This window comes from Euprymna scolopes, chromosome 35 (assembly GCF_053919585.1).
Source record: "Euprymna scolopes isolate OS-2025 chromosome 35, ASM5391958v1, whole genome shotgun sequence".
In the NCBI taxonomy this organism is placed as follows: Eukaryota; Metazoa; Mollusca; class Cephalopoda; order Sepiida; family Sepiolidae; genus Euprymna; species Euprymna scolopes.
This window is the reverse complement of record NC_136516.1, coordinates 8,247,501-8,271,013: the sequence shown is the minus strand read 5'-3', so window position 1 is coordinate 8,271,013 and position 23,513 is coordinate 8,247,501.

The following is a 23,513-nucleotide window of genomic DNA, read 5'->3' as shown; positions in this document are numbered from 1 at the left end:
CACCACGAGCCCCGTGGTGCAGTGGGAGTGGGTAGAGATATTGAATCGTGACTGTTCCAGGTGATGATTGTCTGAAGATAGCTGTTTTAATCCTACCCAAAGCCGGCCAGAGGCTTAGTTGGCCAAAAACGTGGTAAAACGACAAACAACTGTGGAAGATGCAGTTAGGATATTCGGTGTTCCTATCCCGTCTTGAAGATGCAGTTAGGATATTCGGTGTTCCTATCCCGTCATGGTAACAATAGGAAAAGTTGGCCGAAACTTCGTGAAACAACAACTAAAAGATGAGGATAATAGTCCGCAATAAATAAATGAAAAAAAAAACTTTCTTAAAATATTTTTTATCTGTCACCAACAACCAAAAACACTTTCTCTGCCCACATTTTACGGTTTCTTTTTGCCATGTTGATATTTGTGCGATTGATATACCTTTTTCCTTTTACGCAGCGTTGCCGTTGCGTTGCTCTCTCTCTCTCTCTCTCTCTCTCTCTCTCTCTCTCTCTCTCTCTCTCTCTCTCTGTCATTAAACTAATAGGCTGCATAAACTTGCGTATGCGTGTGTTTGCGTTTAGACACATACACGTGCGTGTGCATGTTTTTTTGTTGTTATTTTATTTTATTTTATTTTTTGCTTGCGTTCTATATTTACATGTCCGCTGACTGATCACGACAATAGCGTTTAAAATTACAGAAATTAAATAGTTTCTAAGATATGAATATAGTATAGTTTCAACAAATGGGCATCACTTTTCCATGTTAATTAAACGTAAAGTGAGCACCCACTTCAAGGCCATGTTTCTTGGGGGTGGGTAATTTGCATAGGGGTGGGTTATTTGTTAATTGTGGTAGACAAAAACAAAACCAACCAATCGGCAAAAATTCTTATCGACATTTGTAAAATCTTACTTGGTTTCTTACTTAATTTTTTCCTTGCTTATGACGACGTTTACAGCTTTTCGGCTATGCTGAAAACGATTATCGCATTGAAATTTTCCGCAAATAAGTAGTCTCCCGGGTATTACGCAATGTAACTCTTATATGTTATAAGGTTATATATGTTATACATGGTGGCCATTGTTGGGCCGAATAAAAGCATTACAACACAAACATATGCACATAGATAGAAGAGTAAATTATCTTGCCGTTGTCACTTTTTGGTTTATCGGCTTCTTTTAACAGAACTCACCCAAACAGTGAATTCTTATTTTTTCATTATTTTGAATGCACCTAATTTATTTTATTACAAATTATTTTTCTCATTTAATTTTGTTGCGTTGAAAATTGAATTAATTGACACCAAGTAATGCAGTAATTAAAAAAAAAATACACACAAAATAATTAAAAAAAAAACAAAAACACCGAGTCACTTTCGTTTCATTTCGTTGCGATAGGATTTCATGTTTTCGGTCTTAAATACATTTCTGCTTCTTATTACAACTTTAAGACGAACTATTTTTAGTCGCGGAGGCCGGTAAGTAACCAGTCAACATTACCGCAGTTTCAATTGTTTTTTTATTTTTTATTATCCTCGCTGCCACCAACCAATCAACCAACACCCCACAAAAATGTAAACACAGAATATGTTTTATATGTTAAAAGGTAAATGTCAGCGCGTTACAGAACAACGGTTACTTAAACTGCAGAAACACCTATTAAGCTATACACATTCTATAGTTGATTAACACCTACCACCCACCCCCAACAATCAATTGCGTCTAATTTTTTAAAAATTTTACCCTCACTGCTATTTTTTTATTTTATTTTTTTAGGGCTGGGGCTTGCTCAATATCCTTACTACACCATCTTTCTCCACCCGTTCTTGACAAGAAGAGGTTGGGAGTATCCATTCCGATAGCCGTTCTTACCATGATGAGTTGGGGGTGTCTATTCCGAGAGCCGTTCGCAACATGAGGAGGTTGGAGGTTGGACGACGACGACGACGACGACGACGACGACAACAACAACAACAACAACAACAACAACAACCGTACTTTAGCACACACACACACACACACACACACACACACACACACACACACGCACATATATATATATATATATATATATATATATATATATATATATACATATATATATATATATACACACACACCCCGATGAAGACTGAAGGATCGCTCGAAAATATGTACCTGTAAAAAAAATTAAAAAAAAATTTTTTTTACTAATATTATTTTGTATTCCTGCAAGTCACCAATTGAAAACGAATAAAGAAAAGTTATAAGCTTTTATACTTTCTGTATTCTTTTTTATACATTTCCATTCATATATATATATATATATATATATATATATATATATATATATATATATATATATATATATATATAAGAAAGTTTATTTTACTAGTTAAAAACGATGAATTTCTTCACAATGTATTCGTTTCAGTCTTTTTTCAATTAGTCTGACCAATCATTTTGATCCTCGACTTTTGCTCGTCTCAATTTTCACAGTTCCAAGCTGTACATGAAACAAACAAACAAGCAAACAAACAAACAAACTCGTAATTGATAAAAGGGTTTCCGCATCACAATAAAACAGATTGTGATTATTTTATTTTTATTTTCTCTTTTTACTTTACGACTGTTAAAAGGGTCTGAAAATTTTAAAAGGTCATTCTTATCAAATGTCGCACAGAAATGTTTTAAGCAGGGGTGAAGTAAGTGGGGTGATGGGTGATGATGGTTACGTTCGAAATTTGGATTTCTGGCAAGTCTCCTCTAAATGGAACGAACTCCGTCTGTTGGAATGTGATGCCACCTTTATATATTGGTAGTAAACAAAAACCGTTGCACGAAAGAAAACATATTTCGTTTTATAACAACAACGAAAAGGTTTTATTGAAGTGGAAAAAATAGACAGTGTCTAAATGAAGAAAATGAAAAGTGGAATACTTTGGGCTCCAGTAAGTCTGTCAGCAGTTTATCTTCAGGCGATGTATGGGATAATCACGTTGACACACCTGTTCTCGTTAGGTCACCGAAGTTGAGCCTGGTCAGTATAAAATGAATGACCATTTAGGATTTCCAGGTGTTGTATGTGCTCTTCGCTTATCGTGGCATTGTTTACAATTGTCTTGAACCTCTCCTTGCCACTGGACTCAAGCACTGCTTGAGTCCAGCAATGCCGATTCAGGGGAGGTGTGGTTGGAGATTGTTTAACTTTTGTCTCACAATTATACGCGCAGCTCGTAAGGTCCCTTGGTCCCGAATTAACAGTAGAACAAGGGGGAGGGGTTTTCTCCTGTTTAGGACTCGTGTATAGAAAGATAAACAGAACAAGCATGTGAAAGAGACAACGCAAAACGACCAAAGTGTAAATGTAAAAATAGATATTTATTTAACAGCAAATGATACGGGAAAATATTATACAAACAATAAAAAAAAATGAATAAAGAAAAAGGAATAGTGAGATGTAAATGAGGGGAGGGGAATCTAGCTAATGCCAAACGAACAAAGGAAGAAAAACAGTTTTATTTAACATCGAAAAAACAATGTGCAAAAGAAAGTTCAACTTACACGATCGACGCATGTCATGGAGGGGGTAATCCAGATGACAGTTCGATGAAACAATAAAATATAAGTCTTGTTGGACGAGTCAGTGCAATGCAGTCTTCGGGTATTTCGGCAGTGACAGGAGAATGTTTAATATTCAAGTCTGTGACGGGTAGCATTTATTCCTGGCTTCGTTTTTGACAAATGAGGAATTTCCTTTCGTTTCCTTATTCTTCTGTTCGACTGACGTCTGCTTTTTTTTTTCTTTCTCCTTCGCATTAAATTCTGCTAACCGACCTTAACGACAGCCGCTGGTCAACTAACTTTTCCTTGCTGAAACGAAATATCGTTAGGGGAGGGATCCCTTTCAAGCAGCAATGTGTCTTTTGCTTCCTCCAATCATAAACCACTTTACAATGCCAACCAAAATGGATCTGATGAAATATTTCCTTGCACATTGTGATCTAAAAATAGACTTTATGAAATGCTTCCCTCTAGATGTTCTTCCGGGAGATGGGGGCCTCTCACATACTGTCATTCCAAATATAAAAATGATCAAACATTTTCCCATCCTCGTATGTGCTTCCGGGTTGCACTAGCTTACACCACTGCATTTATATTTGCCCTCTACCGCACCTACAACAGTGGGGTTACGATCTTTAAGAGCATATCTGAGAAAATTGACCACGTCCTGTCTGCTCATCCTTCGGCTAACATTCACATTTGCAGTGACTTCAATGTCCATGATGTGGAATGGCTGACCCACTCAAATAAGACCGATGATTAGGGGAGGTTCTGATTTTGCCACTGCCTATGACCTCACTCAGATTGCTCACGAACCCACCCGTGTGCAATACTACCGGTCAGTATGCAAACCTTCAAGACCTTTTCCTCACAACTTCCCCTGAGCTATTTTCATGTTCTGGTCTATCTCCTCTCGGATCCTCCGACCACTCCGTTTTAGCAGTTGAGATAAAAATTAAATGTAATAAGTCTTCAGGCGTACCTCTCCATCGTACTGTATATCGATACTCTATGGCTGACTGGGATAGCTTCCGTACATTCATATCTGATCTACCTCTGCATTCCATGTTTAAAAAGGATGTGTCCTCTATAGTATCAGATCCGACCGAATGGTTAATTGTAGGCATAGATCGATTCATACCATCCAAAAACTTCCAACAAAAACATAACAGCCAGCCATGGTTCTTCCCAGAATGTGCTGCTGCCATCGCGCACAGAAATCACTTTTTACATAGCTACCAACGTAATAGATGTACTGAAACTAAAGCTGCTTTCAGGAGTGCCAGCAACCACTGTAAAAGAGTAATAAAAAGATGCAAGAGAGCTATATACTCAGTCCGTTAAATCCAAAGTAGCTGAGCAGCGGCTTGGTTCCCAACAGTTTTGGCAAATAGCAAACAGGATCCTGAACAGAAGCGCGCGTTCTATCTCAACTATCATCAATGGACCTGAGGTCATCTCGTCAGCATTAGACAAGGCCAAACTATTTGTCAAGAACTTTGCAGCTAATTCTACCCTATGCGACGAAGGCCATCAACTGCTCGTATTTCCTCCTATAACAAACAACAGGCTATGCAACATACAAATATCTGTGCGTGAGGTCGCCAAGCTAATCAAGAACCTTGATTCCAGTAAAGCAACTGGCCCTTATAGTTATAGTGCTGAAAAAGCTTCAACCAGAACTTGCCACCATACTTACGAAACTGTTTAAGCATTGCCTTAAGGAGAAGTGCTTTCCAACATCCTGGAAAACCTCATCAGTATGCCCTGTATTTAAGAATTCAGGTAATAAGTCATCTCCCTCTCAGTACAGGCCAATAAGTCTCCTGTGTGTCATGAGTAAGTTGTTGGAATCCATATTAAATAGAGAAGTAGTCAACCATCTCAGCAGACAACAACCTTCTTAGTGAAATGCAATATGGTTTCCGCTCTGCAAGATCTACAGCAGATGTGCTAACGGTTATATCTCATAGGATTCGTGAATTTCTTGACAAAGGCTTTCTTTCCAGGGCAATTGCTCTTGACGTATCGAAGGTCTTATCGTTATTTCCATCGCATAAGGGCCTACTTCACAAGATTTCCAGCTACGGTATAACTGGAAATGTTTTCTCAATCATTAAATCATTTCTCTCCGATAGGTTAATAAGAGTAGTGGTTGATGGGCAAAAATCAGTGGCCCACAGTATTAATGCTGGAGTCCCTCAGGGGTCCATCCTGGGCCCAACTCTCTTCCTGATCTACATCAATGGTCTCCCAAACCATCATTCGTTGATATCTATGGCAACACATCAAAGGCCGTAAATGACCAGGTTCTCTCTAATTCTCTCTCTTCTGATCTTGAGCGCGTGGTACAGTGGGGGAAGATGTGGCTGGTTACTTTTAATGCATCCAAAACCAAGCTTCTATCTTTACATCATCAACGCTCTGATCCCCATCTGGCATCAATTGGAATGGATGGCTCTCGTCTTGGGGAGGCTCCATGTTTTGACAAGCTTCTGGGTTTGACCTTTACTCCTGATCTGAAATGGTACACGTACATCAGGTTGTTGTCAAGGACGCTTGGAAAATGGTGGGATCCTTCTACCGCTCCAGAAGATATCTCACTACTGATGCAATTCTCTATCTTTCTAAAAGCCAAGTACGTCCAAGGATGGAGTACTGCTGCCACATCTGGGCAGGAGCTGCTAAAAACAGCCTATCCTGCCTTGACAGAGTACAAAATAGACTTCGTAGTCTAGTGGGAGATGCCCTTTTCTCTTCCCTGCAACCTCTCTCTTATCGTTATTTCCATGGCAAGTACTCGCGTGAGCTCCAATCTCTGGTCCCCCCTCGCCAATCTTTTACGAGAAACACTCGCCTGGCTGAAACTACTGTCAATAAATTTCCCCACTCTTTATCTGTGCCTAAATCTAAACGTAGATTCCACTCCACGAGCAGAGCTTCTTTCTCAGAAGTGCACGACTGTGGAACTCTCTTCCGTTTGCCTGCCTCCCACCTGACTACAACTTGGATGTCTTCAAGTCCAACGTAAACAAATTCCTGCTAAACCGCCCTCTTAAGTAAGACACTCTATCAAATCTCCAATACTAATGATTACTACAATAATATCTCATTGATCACTGTACACGCAATAACCCTTATCCCTGAGTTGCCTCCGGGCCTTGATAAGTGGTGACCTCCATGTAAAAAAAAAATAATATTATAGCTTAATTTACCTATATGCAACACTACTCAGAAAAGAAAGTCTTACTTAGTACTGAAGATGTGGTAAATATAGAGGAGGGAAGTCTAACTCAACTTTTTTCTATAAGGAAGGAAAACTCTTTTCATGAAGTAAAATGGTTGGTCAGGGTTGATCTCAAAAGATCAACTGAGAGCACTTTAATGGCAACACAGGAACAAACCTCTAGCAGTAGCTCCATCAAACGCTACGTCGACAAAACTGCAAAATCACCGATGTAACGACAGAAGCAAACATATCAGAATCATCTTCAACATCAATATAAAAAAAAAATAGAGACAAAACAAAGTTGTTTAGGTCCTACACAGAAATAGAAACAAATTTTATGAATTAGACCACACTGAGAAGTAGGATGAATATATACCAAAAGTGGTACAGGAAAAAGACAATGCCAAAATCTTTTAGGACATGCTGATAAGGTTTTTGAATATTCTAAACCTGATAAGGTTTTTGAATACTCTAAACCTGATAAGGTTTTTGAATATTCTAAACCTGATAAGGTTTTTGAATATTCTAAACCTGATAAGGTTTTTGAATATTCTAAACCTGATAAGGTTTTTGAATACTCTAAACCTGATAAGGTTTTTGAATACTCTAAACCTGATAAGGTTTTGAATACTCTAAACCTGATAAGGTTTTTTAATATTCGAAACCTGATAAGGTGTTTGAATACTCTAAACCTGATAAGGTTTTTGAATATTCTAAACCTGATAAGGTTTTTGAATACTCTAAACCTGATAAGGTTTTTGAATATTCTACACCTGATAAGGTTTTTGAATATTCTAAACCTGATAAGGTTTTTGAATACTCTAAACCTGATAAGGTTTTTTAATATTCTAAACCTGATAAGGTTTTTGAATACTCAAAACCTGATAAGGTTTTTTAATATTCTAAACCTGATAAGGTTTTTGAATATTCTAAACCTGATAAGGTTTTTGAATATTCTAAACCTGATAAGGTTTTTGAATATTCTAAACCTGATAAGGTTTTTGAATACTCTAAACCTGATAAGGTTTTTGAATATTCTAAACCTGATAAGGTTTTGAATACTCTAAACCTGATAAGGTTTTTTAATATTCTAAACCTGATAAGGTTTTTGAATATTCTAAACCTGATAAGGTTTTTGAATATTCTAAACCTGATAAGGTTTTTGAATACTCTAAACCTGATAAGGTTTTTGAATATTCTAAACCTGATAAGGTTTTTGAATACTCTAAACCTGATAAGGTTTTGAATATTCTAAACCTGATAAGGTTTTTGAATACTCTAAACCTGATAAGGTTTTTTAATATTCTAAACCTGATAAGGTTTTTGAATATTCTAAACCTGATAAGGTTTTTGAATATTCTAAACCTGATAAGGTTTTTGAATATTCTAAACCTAATAAGGTTTTTGAATACTCTAAACCTGATAAGGTTTTTGAATACTCTAAACCTGATAAGGTTTTTGATTATTCTAAACCTGATAAGGTTTTTGAATATTCTAAACCTGATAAGGTTTTTTAATATTCTAAACCTGATAAGGTTTTTGAATATTCTAAACCTGATAAGGTTTTTTAATATTCTAAACCTGATAAGGTTTTTGAATATTCTAAACCTGATAAGGTTTTTTAATATTCTAAACCTGATAAGGTTTTGAATATTCTAAACCTGATAAGGTTTTTGAATACTCTAAACCTGATAAGGTTTTTGAATATTCTAAACCTGATAAGGTTTTGAATACTCTAAACCTGATAAGGTTTTTGAATATTCTAAACCTGATAAGGTTTTTGAATATTCTAAACCTGATAAGGTTTTTTAATATTCTAAACCTGATAAGGTTTTTTAATATTCTAAACCTGATAAGGTTTTTGAATATTCTAAACCTGATAAGGTTTTTGAATATTCTAAACCTGATAAGGTTTTGAATACTCTAAACCTGATAAGGTTTTGAATACTCTAAACCTGATAAGGTTTTGAATACTCTAAACCTGATAAGGTTTTTGAATACTCTAAACCTGATAAGGTTTTTGAATACTCTAAACCTGATAAGGTTTTGAATACTCTAAACCTGATAAGGTTTTTGAATATTCTAAACCTGATAAGGTTTTGAATACTCTAAACCTGATAAGGTTTTTGAATATTCTAAACCTGATAAGGTTTTTGAATACTCTAAACCTGATAAGGTTTTGAATACTCTAAACCTGATAAGGTTTTTGAATATTCTAAACCTGATAAGGTTTTTGAATACTCTAAACCTGATAAGGTTTTGAATACTCTAAACCTGATAAGGTTTTTGAATACTCTAAACCTGATAAGGTTTTTGAATATTCTAAACCTGATAAGGTTTTGAATACTCTAAACCTGATAAGGTTTTGAATACTCTAAACCTGATAAGGTTTTTGAATATTCTAAACCTGATATGGTTTTTGAATATTCTAAACCTGATAAGGTTTTGAATACTCTAAACCTGATAAGGTTTTTGAATACTCTAAACCTGATAAGGTTTTTGAATATTCTAAACCTGATAAGGTTTTGAATACTCTAAACCTGATAAGGTTTTGAATACTCTAAACCTGATAAGGTTTTTGAATACTCTAAACCTGATAAGGTTTTTGAATATTCTAAACCTGATAAGGTTTTTGAATACTCTAAACCTGATAAGGTTTTGAATACTCTAAACCTGATAAGGTTTTGAATACTCTAAACCTGATAAGGTTTTTGAATACTCTAAACCTGATAAGGTTTTTGAATATTCTAAACCTGATAAGGTTTTTGAATACTCTAAACCTGATAAGGTTTTGAATACTCTAAACCTGATAAGGTTTTTGAATATTCTAAACCTGATAAGGTTTTTGAATATTCTAAACCTGATAAGGTTTTGAATACTCTACACCTGATAAGGTTTTGAATACTCTACACCTGATAAGGTTTTTGAATACTCTAAACCTGATAAGGTTTTTGAATATTCTAAACCTGATAAGGTTTTTGAATACTCTAAACCTGATAAGGTTTTGAATACTCTAAACCTGATAAGGTTTTTGAATATTCTAAACCTGATAAGGTTTTTTAATACTCTAAACCTGATAAGGTTTTGAATACTCTAAACCTGATAAGGTTTTTGAATATTCTTAACCTGATAAGGTTTTGAATACTCTAAACCTGATAAGGTTTTTGAATACTCTAAACCTGATAAGGTTTTTGAATATTCTAAACCTGATAAGGTTTTGAATACTCTAAACCTGATAAGGTTTTTGAATACTCTAAACCTGATAAGGTTTTTGAATATTCTAAACCTGATAAGGTTTTTGAATACTCTAAACCTGATAAGGTTTTGAATACTCTAAACCTGATAAGGTTTTTGAATATTCTAAACCTGATAAGGTTTTTGAATATTCTAAACCTGATAAGGTTTTGAATACTCTAAACCTGATAAGGTTTTGAATACTCTAAACCTGATAAGGTTTTTGAATACTCTAAACCTGATAAGGTTTTTGAATATTCTAAACCTGATAAGGTTTTTGAATACTCTAAACCTGATAAGGTTTTTGAATATTCTAAACCTGATAAGGTTTTGAATACTCTAAACTGATAAGGTTTTGAATACTCTAAACCTGATAAGGTTTTTGAATACTCTAAACCTGATAAGGTTTTTGAATATTCTAAACCTGATAAGGTTTTTGAATACTCTAAACCTGATAAGGTTTTGAATACTCTAAACCTGATAAGGTTTTTGAATATTCTAAACCTGATAAGGTTTTGAATACTCTAAACCTGATAAGGTTTTTGAATATTCTAAACCTGATAATGTTTTTGAATACTCTAAACCTGATAAGGTTTTGAATACTCTAAACCTGATAAAGTTTTTGAATATTCTAAACCTGATAAGGTTTTTGAATACTCTAAACCTGATAAGGTTTTGAATACTCTAAACCTGATAAGGTTTTTGAATATTCTAAACCTGATAAGGTTTTGAATACTCTAAACCTGATAAGGTTTTTGAATACTCTAAACCTGATAAGGTTTTGAATACTCTAAACCTGATAAGGTTTTTGAGTACTCTAAACCTGATAAGGTTTTTGAATATTCTAAACCTGATAAGGTTTTGAATACTCTAAACCTGATAAGGTTTTGAATACTCTAAACCTGATAAGGTTTTTGAATACTCTAAACCTGATAAGGTTTTTGAATATTCTAAACCTGATAAGGTTTTTGAATACTCTAAACCTGATAAGGTTTTGAATACTCTTAACCTGATAAGGTTTTTGAATATTCTAAACCTGATAAGGTTTTTGAATATTCTAAACCTGATAAGGTTTTGAATACTCTAAACCTGATAAGGTTTTGAATACTCTAAACCTGATAAGGTTTTTGAATACTCTAAACCTGATAAGGTTTTTGAATATTCTAAACCTGATAAGGTTTTTGAATACTCTAAACCTGATAAGGTTTTTGAATATTCTAAACCTGATAAGGTTTTTGAATACTCTAAACCTGATAAGGTTTTAAATACTCTAAACCTGATAAGGTTTTTGAATATTCTAAACCTGATAAGGTTTTGAATACTCTAAACCTGATAAGGTTTTTGAATACTCTAAACCTGATAAGGTTTTTGAATATTCTAAACCTGATGAGGTTTTGAATACTCTAAACCTGATAAGGTTTTTGAATACTCTAAACCTGATAAGGTTTTTGAATATTCTAAACCTGATAAGGTTTTTGAATACTCTAAACCTGATAAGGTTTTGAATACTCTAAACCTGATAAGGTTTTTGAATATTCTAAACCTGATAAGGTTTTTGAATATTCTAAACCTGATAAGGTTTTGAATACTCTAAACCTGATAAGGTTTTGAATACTCTAAACCTGAAAAGGTTTTTGAATACTCTAAACCTGATAAGGTTTTTGAATATTCTAAACCTGATAAGGTTTTTGAATACTCTAAACCTGATAAGGTTTTGAATACTCTAAACCTGATAAGGTTTTTGAATATTCTAAACCTGATAAGGTTTTTGAATACTCTAAACCTGATAAGGTTTTGAATACTCTAAACCTGATAAGGTTTTTGAATATTCTACACCTGATAAGGTTTTGAATACTCTAAACCTGATAAGGTTTTTGAATACTCTAAACCTGATAAGGTTTGTGAATATTTTAAACCTGATAAGGTTTTGAATACTCTAAACCTGATAAGGTTTTGAATACTCTAAACCTGATAAGGTTTTTGAATACTCTAAAACTGATAAGGTTTTTGAATATTCTAAACCTGATAAGGTTTTTGAATACTCTAAACCTGATAAGGTTTTGAATACTCTAAACCTGATAAGGTTTTTGAATATTCTTAACCTGATAAGGTTTTGAATACTCTAAACCTGATAAGGTTTTTGAATACTCTAAACCTGATAAGGTTTTTGAATATTCTAAACCTGATAAGGTTTTTTAATACTCAAAACCTGATAAGGTTTTGAATACTCTAAACCTGATAAGGTTTTTGAATATTCTAAACCTGATAAGGTTTTGAATACTCTAAACCTGATAAGGTTTTTGAATACTCTAAACCTGATAAGGTTTTTGAATATTCTAAACCTGATAAGGTTTTTGAATATTCTAAACCTGATAAGGTTTTTGAATATTCTAAACCTGATAAGGTCTTTGAATATTCTAAACCTGATAAGGTTTTTGAATATTCTAAACCTGATAAGGTTTTGAATACTCTAAACCTGATAAGGTTTTTGAATACTCTAAACATGATAAGGTTTTTGAATATTCTAAACCTGATAAGGTTTTTGAATACTCTAAACCTGATAAGGTCTTTGAATAGTCTAAACCTTATAAGGTTTTTTAATATTCGAAACCTGATAAGGTTTTTGAATATTCTAAACCTGATAAGGTTTTTGAATATTCTAAACCTGATAAGGTCTTTGAATATTCTAAACCTGATAAGGTTTTGAATACTCTAAACCTGATAAGGTTTTTGAATATTCTAAACCTGATAAGGTTTTGAATACTCTAAACCTGATAAGGTTTTTGAATACTCTAAACCTGATAAGGTTTTTGAATATTCTAAACCTGATAAGGTTTTTGAATATTTGAAACCTGATAAGGTTTTTGAATATTCTAAACCTGATAAGGTTTTTGAATATTCTAAACCTGATAAGGTTTTTGAATATTCGAAACCTGATAAGGTTTTGAATATTCTAAACCTGATAAGGTTTTTGAATATTCTAAACCTGATAAGGTTTTTGAATACTCTAAACCTGATAAGGTTTTTGAATATTCTAAACCTGATAAGGTTTTTGAATATTCTAAACCTGATAAGGTTTTGAATACTCTAAACCTGATAAGGTTTTTGAATATTCTAAACCTGATAAGGTTTTGAATCTGATAAGGTTTTTGAATATTCTAAACCTGATAAGGTTTTTGAATACTCTAAACCTGATAAGGTTTTTGAATATTCTAAACCTGATAAGGTTTTGAATATTCTAAACCTGATAAGGTTTTTGAATATTCTAAACCTGATAAGGTTTTTGAATATTCTAAACCTGATAAGGTTTTTGAATATTCTAAACCTGATAAGGTTTTTGAATATTCTAAACCTGATAAGGTTTTTGAATACTCTAAACCTGATAAGGTTTTTTAATATTCTAAACCTGATAAGGTTTTTGAATATTCTAAACCTGATAAGGTTTTTGAATATTCTAAACCTGATAAGGTTTTTGAATACTCTAAACCTGATAAGGTTTTTGAATACTCTAAACCTGATTAGGTTTTTGAATACTCTAAACCTGATAAGGTTTTGAATACTCTAAACCTGATAAGGTTTTTGAATACTCTAAACCTGATAAGGTTTTTGAATACTCTAAACCTGATTAGGTTTTTAAAGACTCTAAACCTGATAAGGTTTTTGAATATTCTAAACCTGATAAGGTTTTTGAATATTCTAAACCTGATAAGGTTTTTGAATATTCTAAACCTGATAAGGTTTTCGCATATTCTAAACCTGATAAGGTTTTTGAATATTCTAAACCTGATAAGGTTTTTGAATACTCTAACCTGATAAGGTTTTTCAATATTCTAAACCTGATAAGGTTTTTTAATATTCTAAACCTGATAAGGTTTTTGAATATTCTAAACCTGATAAGGTTTTTGGATACTCTAAACCTGATAAGGTTTTTGAATATTCTAAACCTGATAAGGTTTTTGAATATTCTAAACCTGATAAGGTTTTTGAATATTCAAAACGTGATAAGGTTTTTGAATACTCTAAACCTGATAAGGTTTTTGAATATTCTAAACCTGATAAGGTTTTTGAATATTCTAAACCTGATAAGTTTTTTTGAATATTCTAAACCTGATAAGGTTTTTGAATATTCTAAACCTGATAAGGTTTTTGAATATTCTAAACCTGATAAGGTGTTTGGATACTCTAAACCTGATAAGGTTTTTGAATATTCTAAACCTGATAAGGTTTTTTAATATTCTAAACCTGATAAGGTTTTTGAATATTCTACACCTGATAAGGTTTTTGAATATTCTAAACCTGATAAGGTTTTTGAATATTCTAAACCTGATAAGGTTTTTGAATATTCAAAACGTGATAAGGTTTTTGAATACTCTAAACCTGATAAGGTTTTTGAATATTCTAAACCTGATAAGGTTTTTGAATATTCTAAACCTGATAAGGTTTTTGAATATTCTAAACCTGATAAGGTTTTTTAATACTCTAAACCTGATAAGGTTTTTTAATATTCTAAACCTGATAAGGTTTTTGAATATTCTAAACCTGATAAGGTTTTTGAATACTCTAAACCTGATAAGGTTTTTGAATATTCTAAACCTGATAAGGTTTTTGAATATTCTAAACCTGATAAGGTTTTTGAATATTCTCAACCTGATAAGGTTTTTGAATACTCTAAACCTGATAAAGTTTTTGAATACTCTAAACCTGATAAGGTTTTTGAATATTCTAAACCTGATAAGGTTTTGAATACTCTAAACCTGATTAGGTTTTTGAATACTCTAAACCTGATAAGGTTTTTGAATATTCTAAACCTCATAAGGTTTTGAATTCTCTAAATCTGATAAGGTTTTTGAATACTCTAAACCTGATAAGGTTTTTGAATATTCTAAACCTGATAAGGTTTTTGAATATTCTAAACCTGATAAGGTTTTTGAATACTCTAAACCTGATAAGGTTTTGAATACTCTAAACCTGATAAGGTTTTTGAATATTCTAAACCTGATAAGGTTTTGAATACTCTAAACCTGATAAGGTTTTTGAATACTCTAAACCTGATAAGGTTTTTGAATATTCTAAACCTGATAAGGTTTTTGAATATTCGAAACCTGATAAGGTTTTTGAATATTCTAAACCTGATAAGGTCTTTGAATATTCTAAACCTGATAAGGTTTTTGAATATTCTAAACCTGATAAGGTTTTGAATACTCTAAACCTGATAAGGTTTTTGAATACTCTAAACCTGATAAGGTTTTTGAATATTCTAAACCTGATAAGGTTTTTGAATACTCTAAACCTGATAAGGTCTTTGAATATTCTAAACCTGATAAGGTTTTTGAATATTCGAAACCTGATAAGGTTTTTGAATATTCTAAACCTGATAAGGTTTTTGAATATTCTAAACCTGATAAGGTCTTTGAATATTCTAAACCTGATAAGGTTTTGAATACTCTAAACCTGATAAGGTTTTTGAATACTCTAAACCTGATAAGGTTTTTGAATATTCTAAACCTGATAAGGTTTTTGAATATTCGAAACCTGATAAGGTTTTTGAATATTCTAAACCTGATAAGGTCTTTGAATATTCTAAACCTGATAAGGTTTTTGAATATTCTAAACCTGATAAGGTTTTGAATACTCTAAACCTGATAAGGTTTTTGAATACTCTAAACCTGATAAGGTTTTTGAATATTCTAAACCTGATAAGGTTTTTGAATACTCTAAACCTGATAAGGTCTTTGAATATTCTAAACCTGATAAGGTTTTTGAATATTCGAAACCTGATAAGGTTTTTGAATATTCTAAACCTGATAAGGTTTTTGAATATTCTAAACCTGATAAGGTCTTTGAATATTCTAAACCTGATAAGGTTTTGAATACTCTAAACCTGATAAGGTTTTTGAATATTCTAAACCTGATAAGGTTTTGAATACTCTAAACCTGATAAGGTTTTTGAATACTCTAAACCTGATAAGGTTTTTGAATATTCTAAACCTGATAAGGTTTTTGAATATTCGAAACCTGATAAGGTTTTTGAATATTCTAAACCTGATAAGGTTTTTGAATATTCTAAACCTGATAAGGTTTTTGAATATTCGAAACCTGATAAGGTTTTGAATATTCTAAACCTGATAAGGTTTTTGAATATTCTAAACCTGATAAGGTTTTTGAATATTCTAAACCTGATAAGGTTTTTTCATATTCTAAACCTGATAAGGTTTTTGAATATTCTAAACCTGGTAAGGTTTTTGAATACTCTAACCTGATAAGGTGTTGAATACTCTAAACCTGATAAGGTTTTTGGATACTCTAAACCTCATAAGGTTTTTGAATATTCTAAACCTGATAAGGTTTTTGAATATTCTAAACCTGATAAGGTTTTTGAATATTCTAAAGCTGATAAGGTTTTGAATATTCTAAACCTGATAAGGTTTTTGAATATTCTAAACCTGATAAGGTTTTGAATCTGATAAGGTTTTTGAATATTCTAAACCTGATAAGGTTTTTGAATATTCTAAACCTGATAATGTTTTTGAATACTCTAAACCTGATAAGGTTTTTGAATATTCTAAACCTGATAAGGTTTTGAATATTCTAAACCTGATAAGGTTTTTGAATATTCTAAACCTGATAAGGTTTTTGAATATTCTAAACCTTATAAGGTTTTTGAATATTCTAAACCTGATAAGGTTTTTGAATATTCTAAACCTGATAAGGTTTTTAAAGACTCTAAACCTGATAAGGTTTTTGAATATTCTAAACCTGATAAGGTTTTTGAATATTCTAAACCTGATAAGGTTTTTTAATATTCTAAACCTGATAAGGTTTTTGAATATTCTAAACCTGATAAGGTTTTTGAATATTCTAAACCTGATAAGGTTTTTGAATACTCTAAACCTGATAAGGTTTTTGAATATTCTAAACCTGATAAGGTTTTTGAATATTCTAAACCTGATAAGGTTTTTGAATATTCTAAACCTGATAAGGTTTTTGAATACTCTAAACCTGATAAGGTTTTTGAATACTCTAAACCTGATTAGGTTTTTGAATACTCTAAACCTGATAAGGTTTTGAATACTCTAAACCTGATAAGGTTTTTGAATATTCTAAACCTGATAAGGTTTTTGAATACTCTAAACCTGATAAGGTTTTTGAATACTCTAAACCTGATTAGGTTTTTAAAGACTCTAAACCTGATAAGGTTTTTGAATATTCTAAACCTGATAAGGTTTTTGAATATTCTAAACCTGATAAGGTTTTTGAATATTCTAAACCTGATAAGGTTTTCGCATATTCTAAACCTGATAAGGTTTTTGAATATTCTAAACCTGATAAGGTTTTTGAATACTCTAACCTGATAAGGTTTTTGAATATTCTAAACCTGATAAGGTTTTTTAATATTCTAAACCTGATAAGGTTTTTGAATATTCTAAACCTGATAAGGTTTTTGGATACTCTAAACCTGATAAGGTTTTTGAATATTCTAAACCTGATAAGGTTTTTTAATATTCTAAACCTGATAAGGTTTTTGAATATTAAAACGTGATAAGGTTTTTGAATATTCTAAACCTGATAAGGTTTTTGAATATTCTAAACCTGATAAGGTTTTTGAATATTCTAAACCTGATAAGTTTTTTTGAATATTCTAAACCTGATAAGGTTTTTGAATATTCTAAACCTGATAAGGTTTTTGAATATTCTAAACCTGATAAGGTTTTTGGATACTCTAAACCTGATAAGGTTTTTGAATATTCTAAACCTGATAAGGTTTTTTAATATTCTAAACCTGATAAGGTTTTTAAATATTCTACACCTGATAAGGTTTTTGAATATTCTAAACCTGATAAGGTTTTTGAATATTCTAAACCTGATAAGGTTTTTGAATATTCAAAACGTGATAAGGTTTTTGAATACTCTAAACCTGATAAGGTTTTTGAATATTCTAAACCTGATAAGGTTTTTGAATATTCTAAACCTGATAAGGTTTTTGAATATTCTAAACCTGATAAGGTTTTTTAATACTCTAAACCTGATAAGGTTTTTGAATATTCTAAACCTGATAAGGTTTTTGAATATTCTAAACCTGATAAGGTTTTTGAATACTCTAAACCTGATTAGGTTTTTGAATACTCTAAACCTGATAAGGTTTTGAATACTCTAAACCCGATAAGGTTTTTGAATATTCTAAAGCTGATAAGGTTTTGAATGTTCTAAACCTGATAAGGTTTTTGAATATTCTAAACCTGATAAGGTTTTTGAATACTCTAAACCTGATAAGGTTTTTGAATACTCTAAACCTGATTAGGTTTTTAAAGACTCTAAACCTGATTAGGTTTTTGAATATTCTAAACCTGATAAGGTTTTTGAATATTCTAAACCTGATAAGGTTTTTGAATATTCTAAACCTGATAAGGTTTTCGCATATTCTAAACCTGATAAGGTTTTTGAATATTCTAAACCTGATAAGGTTTTTGAATACTCTAACCTTATAAGGTTTTTGAATATTCTAAAGCTGATAAGGTTTTGAATATTCTAAACCTGATAAGGTTTTTGAATATTCTAAACCTGATAAGGTTTTTGGATACTCTAAACCTGATAAGGTTTTTGAATATTCTAAACCTGATAAGGTTTTTTAATATTCTAAACCTGATAAGGTTTTTGAATATTCAAAACGTGATAAGGTTTTTTAATATTCTTAACCTGATAAGGTTTTTGAATATTCTAAACCTGATAAGGTTTTTGAATATTCTAAACCTGATAAGTTTTTTTGAATATTCTAAACCTGATAAGGTTTTTGAATATTCTAAACCTGATAAGGTTTTTAATATTCTAAACCTGATAAGGTTTTTGGATACTCTAAACCTGATAAGGTTTTTGAATATTCTAAACCTGATAAGGTTTTTTAATATTCTAAACCTGATAAGGTTTTTGAATATTCTACACCTGATAAGGTTTTTGAATATTCTAAACCTGATAAGGTTTTTGAATATTCTAAACCTGATAAGGTTTTTGAATATTCAAAACGTGATAAGGTTTTTGAATACTCTAAACCTGATAAGGTTTTTGAATATTCTAAACCTGATAAGGTTTTTGAATATTCTAAACCTGATAAGGTTTTTGAATATTCTAAACCTGATAAGGTTTTTTAATACTCTAAACCTGATAAGGTTTTTGAATATTCTAAACCTGATAAGGTTTTTGAATATTCTAAACCTGATAAGGTTTTTGAATACTCTAAACCTGATAAGGTTTTTGAATATTCTAAACCTGATAAGGTTTTTGAATATTCTAAACCTGATAAGGTTTTTGAATATTCTAAACCTGATAAGGTTTTTGAATATTCTAAACCTGATAAGGTTTTTGAATACTCTAAACCTGATAAAGTTTTTGAATACTCTAAACCTGATAAGGTTTTTGAATATTCTAAACCTGATAAGGTTTTGAATACTCTAAACCTGATAAGGTTTTTGAATACTCTAAACCTGATAAGGTTTTTGAATATTCTAAACCTGATAAGTTTTTGAATACTCTAAACCTGATAAGTTTTTTTGAATATTCTAAACCTGATAAGGTTTTTGAATATTCTAAACCTGATAAGGTTTTGAATACTCTAAACCTGATAAGTTTTTTTGAATATTCTAAACCTGATAAGGTTTTTGAATATTCTAAACCTGATAAGGTTTTTGAATACTCTAAACCTGATAAGTTTTTTTGAATATTCTAAACCTGATAAGGTTTTTGAATACTCTAAACCTGATAAGGTTTTGAATACATATTGAATACACCTGACATAAATTTTCTAAACAAAAACATAAGAAGTTGCTCAATCATGGACACAGCCTCCCTTTTTGATACCAGAATGCAAGAGAAAAACTATGAAAAAGAAATAAATACTAAAATCTTAAATGGGAATTTGTAAGACTATTGAAAAGTAAAGAAGTTAGGATGTAATTAGAATGTTTGGGATCGTAACAAAAAGCCATCACAAATGGCTTAATCAGATTAACGAGGCAATCTGTTTTGTAATTTTGCAAAGAGTTTGCCTGTTAGGAACGGCGAAAATGTTAAATGTCTCAAGTCAAAGAAATTCGCTTGATGTTCAGGGAGGAAAAACCAAGTAAAAACACCCAAAAATTGAGACTACTATGAAATAATAATAATAATAATAATAATAATAATAATAATAATAACAACAACAACAACAACAACAATGACTAGCAGAACATGTGGGAATTTCACAGCGGCATCACGGTTTATACCCAATATTCTTATAGGAGTCTGTGACGTATTTCCATTTTATGGCGCCTGGAGAAAACAGAAACTCCACGATATCATTATACCAACTTTAGATAGGACAGATACTATCCTTGGATCTTAGTCAGAACACCAAGAAGGTACATTTTATTTTCATGTACGGCCAAAAGCGACATCATTTGTTAACATTTTTTATTTACATTCCGTTTTCGGTGATCGGGAGATCCTATTTATTAAAAAGGGGGATAGAAGGTGATAACATACTACGAACATTAAATTGGAGTATCTCTATACTAATTTAATGTTCGTAGTATATTATCACCTTCCATCGCCCTTTTTAATAAATAGGATCTCCCAATATGTTAAAGGTACTATGGTATTAATATATAGATTCTAGAATAAATTGGCTTTGGAACAATTGCTCGCTCACTCGAATAATTTATAATCTGGAAACCTTTTTATAAATCCAAATGTTTCGTTCTTATCTGGTCTTCCATCGCCAGAAGGATGGTATATTATTTTATTATTTGAATACTTTGAGATAAGTAATTTATTTATTTGCGGACTGTTAGCCTATCCCGTCGCGGTTAACTCCATGATGAAGGCAAGAGGAATAGTTGTCCGAAACGTCATGAAATAATAACTATGAAGATGAGGATAACAATCTGCAAATTAATAAATAAATATACAAATTACTCATCTCAAAGGATTCCAATAATAATAATAATAATAATGATAATAATAATAATCATAATAATAATAATAATAATAAATAGAAAAAAGAACCTAGCCATGGTATGGATAGAATATAAAAAAGCATATGATAAATCCCACAAACATGAATGCTTGAGAAGTACAAAATCTGACAGAAAATGCAATGAAACCATGGAAACTTGAACTGACAGTTGATGGACAATAAATAAATAACTGAAATAAAACTACAAAGAGAAATCTTCCAAGGCGAATCTCTATCACCATTACTGTTCATTATAGCCATGATGCCCCTGAACACTATCCTAAGAAAATGTTAAGCCGGATATAAGTTCACTAACACAGAAGAAAGAATGAACCACCTAATGTAACTGGATGACCTGAAACTGTTTCAAAAACAAAGACAGAACTAGAAACTCTAATAAACACGACCAGAATCTTTAGTCAGGATATCTAAATGGAATTCGGTATGGAAAAGGGTACACTGCTGATCCTAAGAAGGGGGGAAAACCAGAAGTAACAGAAGGTATAGTGCTGCCCAATGAAACAGAGATGAGGGCACTAGGTGAACATGAGAGCTACAAATACTTGGGAGTGCTGGAAGCAGACGCCATCAAAGCAACGGAAATGAAAGCGAAAATAGGAAAAGAATACCTCAGAAGAACAAGAATACTTCTCGAAACAAAACTGAATAGTCGAAACGTAATTGCAAGAATAAACACGTGGGCAGTGCCACTATTAAGATACTCTGAACCGTTTATAAGCTGGATCAAAGAAGAACTAAACAATATCGATCAGAAGACCAGGAAACTAATGACAATGCACAATGCACTTCACCCGAAGGATGATAATGACCGACTGTACATGAAAAGGGCTGGTCTGTATAGAAGACTGTGTAAATAATACACACACACACGCGCGCGCGCGCACACACACACACACGCGCACACACACACACACGCGCGCGCACGCACACACACAAAATATTAAAAAATACATAATGCAGAACACTACAGCAAGAGACACATAAGAAACAAACGATAGAAAAAGAGACGAGTGATAAGACAAGGAAAGAAAAAATGGGAAAAGAAACAGCTACATGGAGGAAAAGAAGAGACTAACGAAAACACTTAAAACTGACTACAAAAAAGAAACCTTAATAGAGAAGCTGAATCACTAATAACAGCTGGGCAAGGTAATGCAATTAGAACCAACTACACCACAGGACACAAAAAACAGCAAATGCAGACTCTGCGGACAAAGAGACGAAACAATAAACCGCATGATAAGTGAATGCAGCAATCTAGCCAAAAAAAGAATATAAAAATAGACACGATCAAGTGGGGAAAGCAGTACACTCGCAATTATGCAAACAATTGCACCTTAAATACACAGACAAATGGTACAAACACTAACCGGCAGCAGTAAAGCCACAAAATCATTTGGGAATGGATATACAAACGGATAACCCCATCCCAGCAAGAAAACCGCATGCCATAATAGTTAAAAAGAAGGACAAGTCATGCCAAATTATAGGCGTTGCCGTTTCAGCAGTCCACAGAGTGAAGATCAAGGAGACTGAAAAGCGGAGCAAATATACGGAACTGGCCAGAGAGCTGAAAGGGGTCTGGAAAAAGAAGAAAGTCAAGATAAAACCACTAATAGTAGGAGCGCTAGGAACGATACCGAAAAACTTTGAAAAGAGAATAGGAGAGATTGGAATCAGAGGGATGGCAGAGAAAATACAACGAATCTCAATAATGAAAACTGCAGAAATATTAAGGAAAACTTTTGAATGCGGAAACTAACACAACACATAAACTACATATAAACAACACATAAACTACACATAAACTACACATAAACAACACATAAACTACACATAAACTACACATAAACTACACATAAACAACACATAAACTACACATAAACTACACATAAACAACACATAAACTACACATAAACTACACATAAACTACACATAAACAACACATAAACAACACATAAACTACACATAAACTACATATAAACAACACATAAACAACACATAAACAACACATAAACAACACATAAACTACACATAAACAACATATAAACAACACATAAACTACACATAAACAACACATAAGCAACACATAAACTACACATAAACTACACATAAACTACAGACAGACTACAGACAAACTGAACAAAGAAACAGCTACAGATGCAAAACACAAAAGAACATCACACAAAACAATGAAAACTGATACTGTATAATCGAAAAATATCGGCGCCTTTTTTTCTGTGAGTAAAGCGATAAACAGGCACCACACCAAATAGTGAGGGTCAAAGAGCATGGAAAGACCGAGGAGAGAAAGCACTAGCCAGACCTCCGCGCCAAAGAGAACAAGGACCTTGGGGAGGCTTACTGACACCCAAATTCCAGTGAAGACCAATGGTCAATGCCAGCGAGAAATCTGATAAATGAATGATAAGCGGCTGTTTGGATAACGCAAATTCTTTTGCAAAGGTTAACGAAAGAGGTGGAGAGTATTGGAAATCTGGGGAGATTT